Raw genomic sequence first — 15273 nt, 5'->3', positions numbered from 1 at the left:
AAGGAATGGGGGACACCTTGGAAATGAAGCTACAAAAGGTTGTAAGTGTCCAAGTGGGTGCTGGCAAGTTAACGGGGTCCTCTGCCAGAGCAGGAAGTGCTCTTAACCACTGAGCCACCTCAGCAGCTCCTGTCTTTTAATTAAGATTTGCTAATGGTGCAGAGTTATTGTGCACAGCGGCAGGTCTCATAAAGACAATTTAGTTCAAGTATATAATGTGCTTTGACCACATTCATCCTGCATGCTTTCTCCTCCTTCCTGTTCTCAGTCTATCCTCTGCTTACATGTCATTTATATGTATAAATGTCTATATGATGTATATACAATGTCTATATATCTGTATGTCTATATGTATACATGTGTATATGTGCATATGTACACATATAAATAGGCACATATATATATTTGTTTCTATGTCTCTAAATGTGATTGCATGGGAACTGAAAAGGTACACAGCCAAGGAGATAACTGACTGGGAAGAGACAGCCCCCAGAATGAGAAAATGGCTGCTGACTACCCATCAGAAGATTACATAAGGACTCAAAGATTGAGTTCACGGCTTGAGTTGGGGTTGGGATTGTCAAGGGCTCAGGACAAGTCTGTAGTATAGTTTCCCACTGATTACGCATGTGATCTTGTGGGAATGTGCGCTCTAGTTGGATCTAGACTGTTTATTTTATTAGCATACACGTTACTGATGCAAAACAATGAGATTCATTATAATGTTTTCGTACCCGAATCTGATGCACTTTAATTAATCCATCCCTTTGGCCTCCTGCTTGTCTCTAGAAGGTAGTTATCTGCAGACTTACACGGTCACTATTGTAGCTTTCTATTCCATCAATTGTGAGCCTCTCTGGGAAGCTTCTTATCAAGATCTGACAATGCTTCCTGCCTTGGACTGTTTATAGGACATCATCACCTACATGGCTGGATGATTCTCATCTGAAGCCAGACTCCCCTCATCCCACCCCACCCCCACCCCGTGGACTGTTTACACAGTTACCACTGTTGTAATCAAGTCTTTCAACCCTATCCTTATCAGGATAGTCTTCAGAAGCAAAAGAATTCCACTCTAACAGAGCCATGGCTTGTGGGAAAGTCCTTCCAAACCTCCAGTACTTTCTGGGTCTACGATTCTCCACCTAACATTCTACTGGAAAGCCCATAGAGTAGCCAGCAACCCCCTCGTTGGTCTGTGGCCTTAGGTTAAATAATTTGTCCCTGTAAAACACAGTGGCTGTCCTGTAAAACAGGGCTAATGACAGTGCCCACCTCATTTGGCTGCTGTATTACCTGCCAGTTTGCTAACACCCTGACGCTTGTTAGCAACTATTAAGCCACAATTAACTATTGTTAAACTCTGTCATTGTTTGGGAAAGTCTGCCAAGAACAACAGAAGATTGTTTGCTGCTTTTATTGACTTTTCCAAGGGCTTTGACTTCTGGGGTCAAGACCAGGTTAGGAATTAAGCAGCATGGGGTCAGTGATGATGCCTAGTTACTGATGCTTAAATGGACCTGCTTTTAAAAGCCAACTGCAGGGATTGGCAGCAATGGTCTCCTGAAAAGTGAATAACCCCTGAGTGTGTAAAACAGGGCCAGGAGGCTTAAAGCAGAGCTCTAGCAACAGAGCCCTCGAGGTTAATTGTGGGGCCTTTCTTACTCTGCATCTAAGCCTTACCTGTGGGTAAAAAGGACGCTAATAAAACCTCCTGAAAACAATTAGTCTTTGTAGAAGCTGAACCACGGAGGTAATGGTCTCATGGTCTCTGCCAGGCGGTGTGCTCTGAAGGCTATGCGCAGACAAAGCCAGACTTTCCCTTAGTTAGAGCTTGTAATTGACCCCAGAAGACAAGGAGGTATTCCCATTGGGTCCAGTGGGATCTCCTAACCATTACTAAAACTTGGAAGCATTACCACGCAGGAATTCCCAGCAACCCAAGTTCATGGCCTATGAGTGTTTATTTTGGCAAGCATTACCAAATATTTAAACGGCTTAAGTCCAATAAGGGTGCTTGTCATTAAGTTGGCGCTTGTGCTAGATATCTCTGCCATGTTATCACACTCATTTGCCAATAAAAGAGCTATAACCATTAGCTCAGTTTTATCAATGAAATTTGAAAGTTGAAGCTACTACCTAGAGTCACCCTGCTGATCCAGGATTGCAACAAAGGTTTAAAACAGCCCGGCTGGGTTTGTCTCCTGTTCCCTCAGCCTATACACAGGATGTGTACTGCTGCCCTGTTAAGGGAGAGCACATTTCCCAATTTCAAACAAAACCTTGCTTGTCAGGGTAGATGTTCTCGTACTAAGGGCACTGAAGAGTCATTTCTAAATAATTGGCTTGTGAAGGCCTGGAGGACCTAAAGATTGAGTAAGGGAGGACAGAGCCAAGCTCAAAAAGAGATCAAGGGAAGTGATTTGATATTTAAAATCCCCAATCTCAGGTCTGGAGGCAGGTTAAGCTGCTGAAGCCTGCAGTTCACAGATTCCTGTAGCTTAGGGCTAATGCTGAAATGAGGACCTGACTAAGAAGGAAATAGAGACCCCCATCTCCACCTCAACCCCATTCCCCACCCTCACCCCACCACACCCCCCCTCACCCCACTCCATCCCCTCCCTCACCTCCACTCCACCCCTCCCCCACCCTCACCCCACCACACCCCTCCCCCACCCTCACCCCATTCCTCCCCCACCTCTACCCTCACCCCACTGCCACCTCTACTCAGCTCTGACTCCTGCAAGTGCACTTAGGATAAAGGTGTATTTCACAGAACATGAGCTCATGATGGAGAAGTGGTGTAGTTTAGTCCCACCACCAACACACAGAAAAAAAGCTGGTAAAACTGTGTAGAGACAATACCAAGTTGCTCATAAAACCCTGACTACCTGGCAGAATTGGATATCCTCTTTGGAAAAAGAAAATATCACTGTAGGCTTCAAATTATTTCTGTAAACTCTTGCAGACACACTGTCAATAACTAACTGCCCTAAAATTAGCTAGACATAGGGGCTAAGGAGATATTGGTAGTAGAAACAGCATAGAAAAAATAGACATCTGTGGATCCAGATAAAGGAAAACAAGCCATTAAATCCAAGATTACCATGTTTATAATACCCAAATTGTAAACAAACAAGCAAGCAAACAAACAAAAAACCCCAACAACCAAACAACAACAACAACACCCACCAGAATGGCTGAAAGGAAAGCAAAATGCTAATGTAAATTAACTCCATAAAAGAACCATGTCTCTGGATTTTAGAATATAGGTAAATAAATGCATGTAATAACTGTATACAAATTAGCAGAGTGATAAATGTTCTATGACTCTTACATTTTCATGGAGGAGGGTAAAACTCGCAAATCTAGATTTTACCTACTCACGTTCAAATAAAAGAATAATAAAAGATGCACAAGTTTAAGCTGACCGAAGATGAGCATAAAACAATATAAAACATATTAAAATAATTCAAATGAGGATAATCCAAAAATTGAAGAATAAACAGAACAAATAATGGACAGCACCTAGTTAAAAAAAAGATTTTAAAATGTATCACAAAAATAATTACATTAAATATAAGTAGGTTAAAAACTTTAATTAAAAGTACCCTCAAAGTAAGTAAACATCTAAAAACCTAATTGTTTATAAGGAACATACTTAATCTAAAGATATGGAAGGGCTAGAAAAAAACAGAAGTATAAGTTCTCTACTAGCATGACTTTAAAGAAAATTAAAAACAAAAACAAAAAAAAAAATCAAAACTTCTGATTGCAATGAGAAATGTTATCAAAGTTATAAAATATAGATCCAGCAAACATAAAATATCTTCATGAAAAAATCTGAACACATAACTGATAAACAGAATGCTCCTATCAATAACAGCAGAATGTATATACTTTTAAGACACGTGGCTATTTGTCAAAATTAAATATATGCAGGAAATTTTAACACATTACAGAGTATCAAAATGATAGGTAGAGGCATACTCTTTAATTAAATGCAATTGAACTGTAAGATATTTTCAAAAAAGAAAATTAGAAAAGTCTATATTTGGAAATTACAAAGTATGCTATTAAATAAATGATTCATCTGTCAAGAAAGTCACAATAGATATTAGAAATGATTAAACTTTCAACTAAATGGTAACAAAAATTATGTACATCAAATCTGTGCCCTGGGGCTGGTGAGACAGCTTTTCAGTTAAGAGTGCCCACTGCTCCAGCAGAGGACCTAAGTTCAATTCCCAGCACCCACACAGGCAGTAACTAGATGTTAATTTAACAAATGAGCAATGAATGGGAAATTCCTTAACCTGATAAAAGTTCTCAAAAGAACCATATACATTCATGATATTATTAATCAACTTACTTCTCTCGTTTCATTTCAATATTCCTTCCTTCCTACCTGTCTCCTTCTCAGATTCGTGGGTTTTGAATTCTGTTCTTTAGATTTGTTTTGGTTTTGACCCATTTAGTTTAACTAATACCATCCAAGTGACTATTGTTTTAAAACTATCCTTTGGAGCCTCCTGGGGGTTCCGAGTATATACACACTAAAGGCAGAGACTCACTTATCCTGAGTCTGTCTACAGGAAGTAGTTTAGCACCTAGGCGTGTGCCCTCCTGAGTCCCTCCATCCTTCCCTGGCTGTTGAGGGGCCGCTCTCGTGTAGATCCACAGCAGAGTCTGCGATTGCCGTGACTGCACATTGCCCAGTAGATGGCATTTCAGGGTTCGTCTCTCTGTTCTCCACAACTTCCATTCTTTCTACATCATAATTCCAAATGTTTCCCGGGCTTTAGAGGGAGCAGTACAATTGTATTCCTTAGATCTGAACACGCCCCGTATCATTCATTCTTAGAACCCTGCATAGCCGTGAACCTCTGCATGCACTGAAATTCATTAGAAAAGAGAGGCTTTCTGAATAAACCTCAGGACGTCTATGGATACAAATACATATAATTAGAAGGCATCTCAGTGCTGTGTCAGTTTAGTTAAAGAGAAGAATTAAGTTCTCCCATAAGGTCTATGACCTTTCCTGAAGGTTTACAGTCCCACACGTGGGTGCGTTCCCATGGAGCGAGTCCCAAATCCAACCAGAGAGTGGCTGATTATCCTCATAAAGGTAACGCCACTGTTGCATAAGTCGATCCATCTTGCCTTGTGCTGTTATTGTACAACGCAGGGCTTGTCACAGGGCTCAGAGCTGGGTGAGACCATTTGATGCCTTGCTTTCCCCTAGCAGCTTACACAGCGCCTTCTGGAAGCTTCCGGTTCAGTGCTAGCTGGCATGAAGGAAGCTTCCGGTTCAGTGCTTCCTTGATTTCTCATCCAAGTTATGTGGTGTCTTCGGCAATGGGGTCTTTTCTTCTAGTTTTGTAGGTAACAACAAGTGATGCAGGCAAAAGCATGCATTTTTGGGGGTCCCTAGGGCCTCCCTGACTAATAACTTATAAAGAATATTTTCCACACCTGGCACTGGAAGCCCTACAACTTTTGTGGCCACCATCATTATTTGTATTCAAATGTGAGTTGTTAAATAATAATAATAACAATAACAACAACAATAATAATAGTGAAGGTATAAGTCTCCCAAAGAAAGTAGCCAACATTTGTAGGTGATATTCTCCTACTACTGTCCAGATAGAAAATAGATTCTCAGAATGAATAGGTCAATTTAATCAAACACCTTGGAAGAAAGTCTAGCTGATATTCAAATATCTTTGCAACAAATCATTAACCATTTTGGATATAAATAAAAGACAGCCCAAATAAACAAAGGCATACCCTGCTCAGACACCAGAAGACCTACCACTCCTAATGACTAATCTATATGTTAAAAGCAATTCAGTTAAGAGGCAAGTGGACCTCTTTTGTGTGCTCTCACATGTCAGCAGGACTTTAGGTCTGGTCTTTCTTCCTCCCATCATGAAGATATCTCCTCCTTCCTTTCTCCCAGTTCCTAGCCTGGACAAATCTAAAAGCTGCACCTCTCTCTCTCCACCCAACCACTGGCCTGTATTGATTGATCAAACACCAATTAGGGACAGGGACCTTCAGTGTTTGGACATTCAGATTCCTGATTGAATGGAAGCACCCCTCATACCTCCCTACACATGGCTTTCTAAATCTTTATGAGTAAGGCTGCTTTAATATTTTGTTTACATATTATTTATGTGTCTGGTGGTCCTGGGGATTGAACTCAGAGCCTCTCACATACTGATCACACCATGTCTGACACCAGCTTGTCCTGGTTAGTCATCAGGAAGATGTAAAACGTAACAGTATTGTATCACAAGGCTCCCTGACATCCCATGTAAATGTTTTTTTCTTCCAAACCCCATTCCTTTCATGTTTTACATGCAACATAGCCATTTCTGCTTTCCTCAGTTTCCCCACCTGCATCAAAAACATCTTGCCTAACAAATATCAAGTGGCTTTTTGAGAATTTTTATCGAAAAGAGAGGGGGGAAATAAAGAATATTTAAACTGGTTTTTTTTTTTTTTAAATGACTTATACTTTTCTAGGTGTCAATTAGCAATATAATCAAAAGTAAAGTCATTTTCCATTGTGGAATGAACCCAAGACTGGAGGACTGGCATGATACTGGGTTCTAAGTATGCTGTCAGGGGGTCCTTACGACACCAGGCTCCAAGGAGCCAACATCTACCCATGCTGTCAGCGAAGAGTGCAAGAGGAGAAAGACGTCACCTGGGTACCTGGGTGTGGGGCAGCTGCCTGGGTATGTGACCCGGGCAGTTACATAGGCCTCATGTTCAGAAGGGCCCTGTCTTAGTTTAAAACTTGCTGCCAGCATTTTAACATTCCTCATAATTTATGAGCCAGGCTCTGTACATTTTTATTTTTGCTGGAGGCTGTGTTAATGAGATGGCCAGCCTTGAGCCTAAGGAGGGGGTTTGCAGACTTTCTTGATTTTACAACTTAAAACCGTAAAAACAACTGCCACTTTTCTAATGCTCATCAAACACTTTCTCCAGTTTCTCAGAAGCCATTTCCTCTTTCAGCTCTCTGTTGTCTCCAAGGCTTTGGCAGTTGAGTGTTCCCTTGCTGTGCCGTAGTATCTCTGATGTTTGTTTCCTGTTCACTTACAACATTTTTGCAACACCAGAAAGAAAAGTTTCCACCACCTGGCTCCTGTGTCTTGTCTAGTCTCGGAGCTGTCTCTTCTCCCCTCCTCTCTGTGACGCCACGCTTGATGTACCAACATCCATCCCCTTCCCACACCCCCAGGCGATGGCATTCTGATCACATAGAGCAGCCTCTGTTTTGGGATACACGGCATGCTTCTTTCTGGCCTCTGATGACTGTCATGAGCTTTTCCTTCTGCCTGGGACATTCTTCTGTCGTGATGAGGCCCCGCTCGCTGTGGCTTTTGTTCCATTAGATCAACACGGATGTTAACTTTGATACTAAAACTTCCCAGACGAGGTCTCCAGTGGCCACCCACCCGTGCTTTCTCCTTTGTCACACCTCTGCTTAGCAGACAGATGCACACTGCAGTGTGCCAGGCATCTGGCTGGTTCTCCTCTGTCACCCCCCCCCCTTCTTGATTTGGATACAAAGTAATCATTCTTCATACATAGGTGCCCTTGAGTACATTCACCTCCTTTTCATAGTCTGAATGCATTGTAGCATCTGATATAACCTGATCTAACTTCCTTGGTGAGAACACACCCGCCCTGCTTGTGGTGCTAACCTTGATGTTGCTTCTCTGACTCGATAAATATTTGCTAAACTCAAGGAGGGGTAAATAAATAAAGACATATAAGTATGATCCTTCTGACTGAAGGGGCTTGCTTTTGCTCTTTCTTTCAACTTTTTTTTCTTAATTTTTTTTCCTTCTCTCCTTTCTAAACCCACAACTTAACACACGCTAGGCTCTCCTTGCTTGCTTGGCAAATCAATCTCTGAAATAACTTGTGTGATCATTCAGCATTCCCTTGGGACCCAACCCTATGCCCCGTGCTTGGGAAATCATTGCTGTAAATACACTTCTTACCTAGAGGCTGCATGTCTCCAGGGGTGACAGCTTGTGAATCTCAAGTGGGGCTGTCCCAGGACCAAGGAGACGACATTCTCTTAATGTTGCCATGAACCTAATCATGTTACCTAGAGAGTGACAGACAACGATACTAAGTTCATAAGACTGTGACTGTCCAAATAGAGAGTTGTCACAAGTTTTAGAGAAGAGCTGGCCTTCTGAAAGGTCACTGGGCCTGTCCTCAGAAACCTTGCTTTGTGGCTTCTGCAGATGCTCTTTAACATGGAGCAGCTCCTTCCCACAGTCTCCGTCTTACTTCCTACTTCCTGCATGCTGCTCCCCCCCCCCTTAGGACCATCATGGACTCAGGTATCTCCTTCCTCGGTAGTTTCCTGCCTCCCTATCTTGTGGTGAGCATTTTCCTCCTGAGGTCAAGCTCCAGCTGCTGTCTGAAGCTCTCTTTTTTCCAAGAGGGCAAGAACTTGGAGATTCTCTCATTCCTGTATTCAGCTCTGGTTCTTTGTGTGACATCCTGGGGGACTTCTCTCTGCGAGAGTCCAGAGTAGACCGTAGGAGCCAATAGACTCAGTGTGTGGAGGATGGGCAGAAAGACTCCAGGGAGTCTGGATGTTAAGCTGGAGTGCTTACTGTAGTCTAATGATGTTCTAGGAAGAAACAGGGAGATCAATGTATGTCCCATAAACACGAGGAAAAGTGTGGTCCTAGTCAGGCAGGGGTGTTTTAGAAAAGGTGCAGGGGACCTTCTGAGAGAGGCCATTTTATATCATTAGAACATGTTTGCTTTGAGGCTGCAGCCACTCACGAAGGAGGCCAGCTACCGGCTTCAGAGAGCTGCCGTGGATCTCTTCCCTTGTAAGCTTTCTGCAATTTCATTACAGGGTTCTAACCCTGTAATGCAGTTTAAATTTCAAAATACTGTACTTAATTAGCTGTTTTCCTAAACTCCTTCTGAAGTAAACGAGATTCATACAGTGGTAATTAGTTTATTGGCAGAAACAATGACAACATCTGAAGCGTGCGCATTTTTTTGTGAATGCGGCTAGAACACAAGAAAGCCGGACTATTATTACTGTTCCTTCGATGTTTTCCATGACTGCCATCTTTTAGGATCCTTGTGAGGATGTAACAATAACTTAACCTGGTTAATAAATAATGTGGAAATAAAGGACAGCTAATAATCCGGACTCTTCCACAAATGCTGGAGCCAGATGAGTCAGTCTCAGGACAAAGGGGCATGAGTTTCTTATTAATTGACATTCTTACGGCTGGAATGAGCTCAGGAGGCACGGTTATGTTTAAGGAAGCAACCATAGTCTCTTGGAAGTCACAATGGTTCTTTGGCACAGCAGCTCCTGCTGGGTCATATAACTGAGATGCTCAGTAGACCTATGTACTGCCACATGTAGGTACACTCAAGGGGTGTGGCTTCCCTAACCATTTAGCTACAGTAATACATCTTAGTGTGAGTGAGGCAGTCACAGAGGGCCTCATTACGCTCTGAAGACACAGATAGAGGGAGGCAGGTGTCCCAGTGGAGGAACAGCTGTAGGAAGACAGAAATGTGGAACTGGCCATCCTTTGAACTTCCGGTGGGCCAACATCTGTATCTGTTTTGGCTCTTACGGTTGTCGGCAGCTGCTCCTTCTCAGGCCTCAAACTGAGTCCTGGACAGGAAGAAGGAAGTGATCTAGAGGAAGGGGTAGTGTCCATTCCAGGTACAAGAATGTTCTGAGAAACCGTAGCCGGATTGTGTCACATGTCCAGTATGTCCAGTTCTCTGTCCCTAGCTGTATGTGACTATAAAGACAGCCAGGCTTATTGATTCTCTGAGCCAGGCTTAAGTTCTGTTGTTAAACAGGAGGGTGGATAGATACTAGACAGGCAACTGGCATAGCACACTGTGTTTTTCTGTTTCTGACTTTCAAGGGCTAGGCTTTCCTCTGTTTCTGGACTTGAAGACCATTACTATGAACTCTCAGCCACGGGGCACGCCCCCATTGGAAGGAGTTTATGAGAGCCTTATGCTGCTATCTTTTCTCTATTGATATCCCCATGATACAATTTGAAACATCTCTGATTTCAGGCTGGAAGCTGTCAGTGTCCTCCGGAGGCTGCCTGAGAACTATCACACCTACGCTAGCACTTCTCTTGTTCCTGGAGAAAAGACTTAGTACACTCAGTCATGCTGTGACTTCCCTCCCATAATCCCACCCCACCACCCTTATGGGAGCTGTCACTTCCTGCTGGACACACTGTTCTCCATGCCTGTTAACTCCCAACGGAGAGCTCCACAGTCCTGCTTAGAACAAAACAACACCTTGAGAGTGGTTATAGGCCAAAAGAAGGGCTTACCTTTAAATAAGAAGTTTATGGCTCTCCTGACATATGTCTTGTAGTACTCAGGGAGAACAACCAAACCCAGAACACTCACATTTTAGAACCATCAGAGACACAAAGCTGACGAGAGACAAAGACTGTCCAACGCATTCCCGAGTTGCAAAGGAAAACTCCTAAGTCCAGGGAGAGTGTGAGAGCCTCATGGGTGCTCTGTCACAGATTTCTGAGACAGAGCTATCGAGAAGGAGAAATGCAAAGCCGGGTAGAGGGCTGTGGACTGGGTCCGAGTTACATTCATTATTTAAGCACCTGTGTGCAGGGGATGCTCCGACACTATATAATTAAGGCGAAAGCTACACAGTGGCATATGGTGTTGTGGCTACCAGATCTGATCCCCAATCTGCCGTGCTTTGGTTAGTGACACTTATCTGTTCCTTAGTGTACTCGCTCACAGAGGAAAACCATGGCAACATACCTTATGTGCTTTTGGGCGCATGAGATGAAGCTGAGATGTAGAACCAGAGACATTGGCCTGCTCCTGTATCCACTAATCTGAGTAGGTTCAGGGTCCTTGCAGTCTTACAAAGTTGGCCAGTGAGCATCTTGAAAAAGCATGCCAAGAGCTAGTGGGATATTGTGGTTTAGTCTGGGTGGTTAGTTCCTGTTCCTCTCATATCAAGTAATGGTGGGTCCATCTGCCAACCCATCAGTGTGATGTGAGGTACTTGGAACCTCCATGACCTCGCTGGTTCACACCCTCAACAATACAGTCTTTTCTGTTTCTAGAGTAGAAGCGACCACTTTGGTTTTTCTTTTAAAAAAAGATATGACGAGCTGTACTCCCCACCCCCCCATCTTTGTAGCAGCTGCATGAGAAACAATAACCCCAAAAAGTGCATATGCGTAAATCCATCATGCAAATCAACTTCTTTTTTTTTTTTTTTTTTAAACAGACTCTTTACATTTATCAATACTTTAATTCTCCAAAAACTGTTATGGTCGTCGACCACGTTTTGAAATTGTCTTTGTCTTGTTTGATACTTGAAAGGCATGAAAAATCTCCCTCCACGTCCTCACCCTCTCCCAGGGGTCATTTCCCCCTCTCTTTTCTCTGCCCTGCTTGCCCTCTGACCTTGCCTAGCTCTGCTGTTTCCACGGGACTTCTGAATCTAATTAATGTCTTCGTGGCTATATAAATGAATTATATAGCCAGGAAGATGTTGGAAACTTTGAAGAAAGTGCATTCCTTAGGGAAAACCTGGTTTTGTTAAAAAAAAAAAAAAAAAAAAAGAATGCACATTTCCAGGTGGTGGGATGTGAGTACAGTGTAAAGCCTCAACCACACACTCACACTCAATAAATACCCGCTGCCTGACAACACAGAAAACCTTAGAAGCATCAAATTTGACATTTGGGGCAATTCTCTGCCATTGCAGAAGGTGGCTGAGGGGGCAGATTATCCATATTTGTTGCCATCCCAAATAGGCTTCAGCCACCTGACTGAGATATTGGCTTCCCTCCCCCTTTCCAGTCAATTTACAACCTTTTGCAGAGAGCATGTCCTCAGAGGATTACTGAAATGGCTCTGGCTGCCTGTGGCCCAGAATGTTCTGCAAAGCTCCGGACAGCAGGCAAGTAAGGAGGAGGGGCCTTAGTGAAGTTCTCAGCCAGAGGATACTGTCAGGGAGCCCAAGGCAGAGATGGTCCCTATGCCCCATGTTTCCATGGAAACATAGGAGGAGTGATGACAGCCAGCACAACCGCACCATCTGCTCAGGACCTGGAGAATGAGAGGGAAAATGAGAAAGGTACCTTGGATCCCAGGCTAGATCCACTGTGGGCTACCTGTGAAAAGAGAAGCAAAGGCCAGAGAACACTGGAGCTCCTGGGTAGATTTGAAAATCCTTGCAGTCCCGGGGCTTGACATATTAACATCTAATTTGCAAGCAAAAAGCCTAGAGGGTTTATTGGCAAACCCCAGATACAGTTTCAAACACCCTGGAAGCCTCTGGAAAGAGAGGCTGACTGAGTGCGGTACCTGCTGCCTCCCTGGAACAGGAAAGAAAGGTGTTGTGAGAAATGAGGATAGAGAAGAGGGAGGAGGGGCTGGGAGAGCTTCCTGGAAGGCCATCCACTTTCTAGAGGATCACCTTAGAGAAAGGAAGAGGGGGAGGGGAAGAAGGAGGGAGTGAGACCGATTCTATTGGTTCTCTAAAGCTACCTCAGAGTTCCAGCCATGTCTTGAGAATTCGTTTAGGGAGATTCTGGGGATTTGCTTCTAGGTGCACCCAAGAGGCTTCCCATTCGTTCCAGGAAAGCACAATGAGGATGAGGTCCTTGCTAAGAGCATGCGCATACCCTGTTGAGCAGGATCCATTTCTTACTTCTTTCATGTTATGGATTTAGCACAAACCAGCCAAGCAACCAGCCAGGCCACCAGGGAAGCCAGGCAGTCCGCTGTAGCTACCTTCCTCAGTGGCTTCTCCCGAGCTGAGGTTTAAATTTTCACATGTCCCAGTGCTAGATTTGGTTCATACCACCCCTGACTCTATAATGAGAACCGACATAAAATATGAAATATAAGTTAACAAGTTAAAATATAAAATATAAATACTAGGTTCTTCTAATGAAGAGTCTCATTAACTCCTCTACATTTCACCAGTGAAAACTCTCCGTTTTCAATTTATTTCCATCACAGCTTAGGCAAAAAGAGAATCCACAACAAAGTTTTGGGTTCCCTCCAAAGCCCTCACTTTCCAAGTGGACTCTATTCACAGAAACATCCACCAGAAATAAAATACTAATGCATCTGTCCTCGAGTTAAAGTCCCTAAACAGAAAATACATTATTTGTGAAGAAACACTTTAAAAAAATATATACCCACAGTGAAATTGCTTCAGGCTCAAGTACACTTAAATGTAAACATGAGGATCCAGGGTTGACATTCAAATATACATCTGTCCATTACTTCATAGCTCTTTTGGAGAGACCTTTTACAAATAACCCTCCTTCTCCAGGCCTAAACCCGTTTTCTCTGTGGCCACTAAGAGGAGGAGGCTTGAATCTGTGTCCGAGGCTCAAGCGCGGCATGGGTCCTGCAGTAAACACGGGTTTTGTTTGTTCTTCTGCAGCCTCTTTTGTATAAACAGATGTGGTGAGAAGGAAGGGAAGCCAGATCCTTGGGAGGGGCAGGAGGTCTCCTTTCTGGAGAAAACTCCCAGCTGCAGCCAGGAGCCCAAGGAACAGGACACATTTTCTTGTTCAGGGCCTTGGAACTCGCAGTTCTTCCAGGCAGGGGCTGTTCCCTTCGCTCTCTCCTCCACCCTCCACCCCCAGCCTTTGTTCCTGGGAAGGCTGTCTCCATGTGATGTCTAGAGCTCACTTTTGCCAGAGCAAACATTTCCAAGAGGGTTTATGCTAAGTAGGTATCTGTAAGGCACGTTTCCCCCTCCTTCTCCCTAGATACAAGACCAAGATTTTGGACTCCAGCCCTTCACACCTGTATTTTGTCCACATTTCCTTTGTTCTTTTGTAGTCTTCAACTAACTGGGCGGGGTGGTGTTTAAGGCAGGCAAGTTGTTAGTTTGTAAAATAACCAGTGGGTTTCTACAACTGATTCGATGCAGACCCTGTCTTCACATAGCGACTGATATTTTCACATTAGTTATGGATGCTAATAAGGGAACTATTCCAAAACTGGGGGAAGAAAAGAACCCCCCACCCCCCAGCTTTGCAGTACTGTTTTTGATAGCAAAGAACTCTAATTGGCCTTTTGGCCATCTACCTGCGCCCAGAACTTCCGTTAGTTCTCACTCAGAAGTGGGTGAAATAAAAAAGAAGGAGGGGGGTGCACCTAGGTTGATTTCTATCAAAGGAGCTAAATTTTTGGCGGCCCCACATGGTGGCTCTTCTTGCCTAGAAAAGGAACAAAGGCCAATGCACTGCAAAGGCCTCCCCTAGGGCATGCGGGGGTTGGTGTATGTGGTGAGCTTTGCTTGATGCTGCACTCTCCAGGAATCCTGGGGAATCCTGAACAAGGCTCCAGGAATTGTGGCCAAGAGCATGGGAGAGGGGAGCTTCCCCCTACAATCACCCCCGGGTCAGCATGGGTTCCTCAATTTTTAGTGCAGAAGCTCAGAGATGAACCTCTAGACCTGCTCTCCGTCTTCAGTCCCAACTTTCAAAGTGTATCTAATGATGAGCGAGGGAGGAGCAGTCTTTCAAACCAAGGCAGTAATAATAGCAAGGGCTTTATTATTTTTTTTTTACAAGCCACAGTGGTACTCTATCATCCTTCCAGCTGACAATCTGCCACTCTCCAGACAGGAGAGGAGGCGGCGGGAAGTTTGTAGTGGAAACCCAGAGGCCTTTCCAGTACGAAATAAAAAGACAAGGAGGCTGGTTTCCACGGACCAGGCAGCCGAGGGGTAGTGGGATACCCCCTCGGCCCACCCCCGCAAACCCCTAGGCTAAACTGCAGCTGAGAGCAGGTCTTAGAAGAAGCTTCCTTCCCGCCTCTTTATTTCACTTAAGTTACTGGCTCCAGATATTTGAAACGATTTGTTTTCGGCGCTGCCGTGGGCTGCACAGTTAACTCTCACCGCGCCTGGGGCGCCCAGGGCTTTTCCTTCCTAGCACCCACCCCAGGTCTGCAAGCGTGCACGCCTCCCGCCGCAGCGCCCTGCGGATTCCGCTTAATTTGCGGAGGACGAGAAAGTCCTTGCTGGACGCGGGGCGAAGGCGAGAGGCAGGGGGCTGCTCAGCTGCAGGCCGGCCTCGGCTCGCCACGGCATACCTCCCGCCCCCCCGCCCTCGGCGCCGTCGCCACCGCGCCGCTCCCTCCGGCTCGCAGGACATCCCCCGCAACCCTCCGGGCCAGCGAGGATCTGGAGAGATGGAGAGGCGCGGG

This window comes from Micromys minutus (genome assembly GCF_963924665.1).
Source record: "Micromys minutus genome assembly, chromosome: 5".
NCBI lineage: Eukaryota > Metazoa > Chordata > Mammalia > Rodentia > Muridae > Micromys > Micromys minutus.
Note: the sequence above shows the minus strand (reverse complement) of the source record.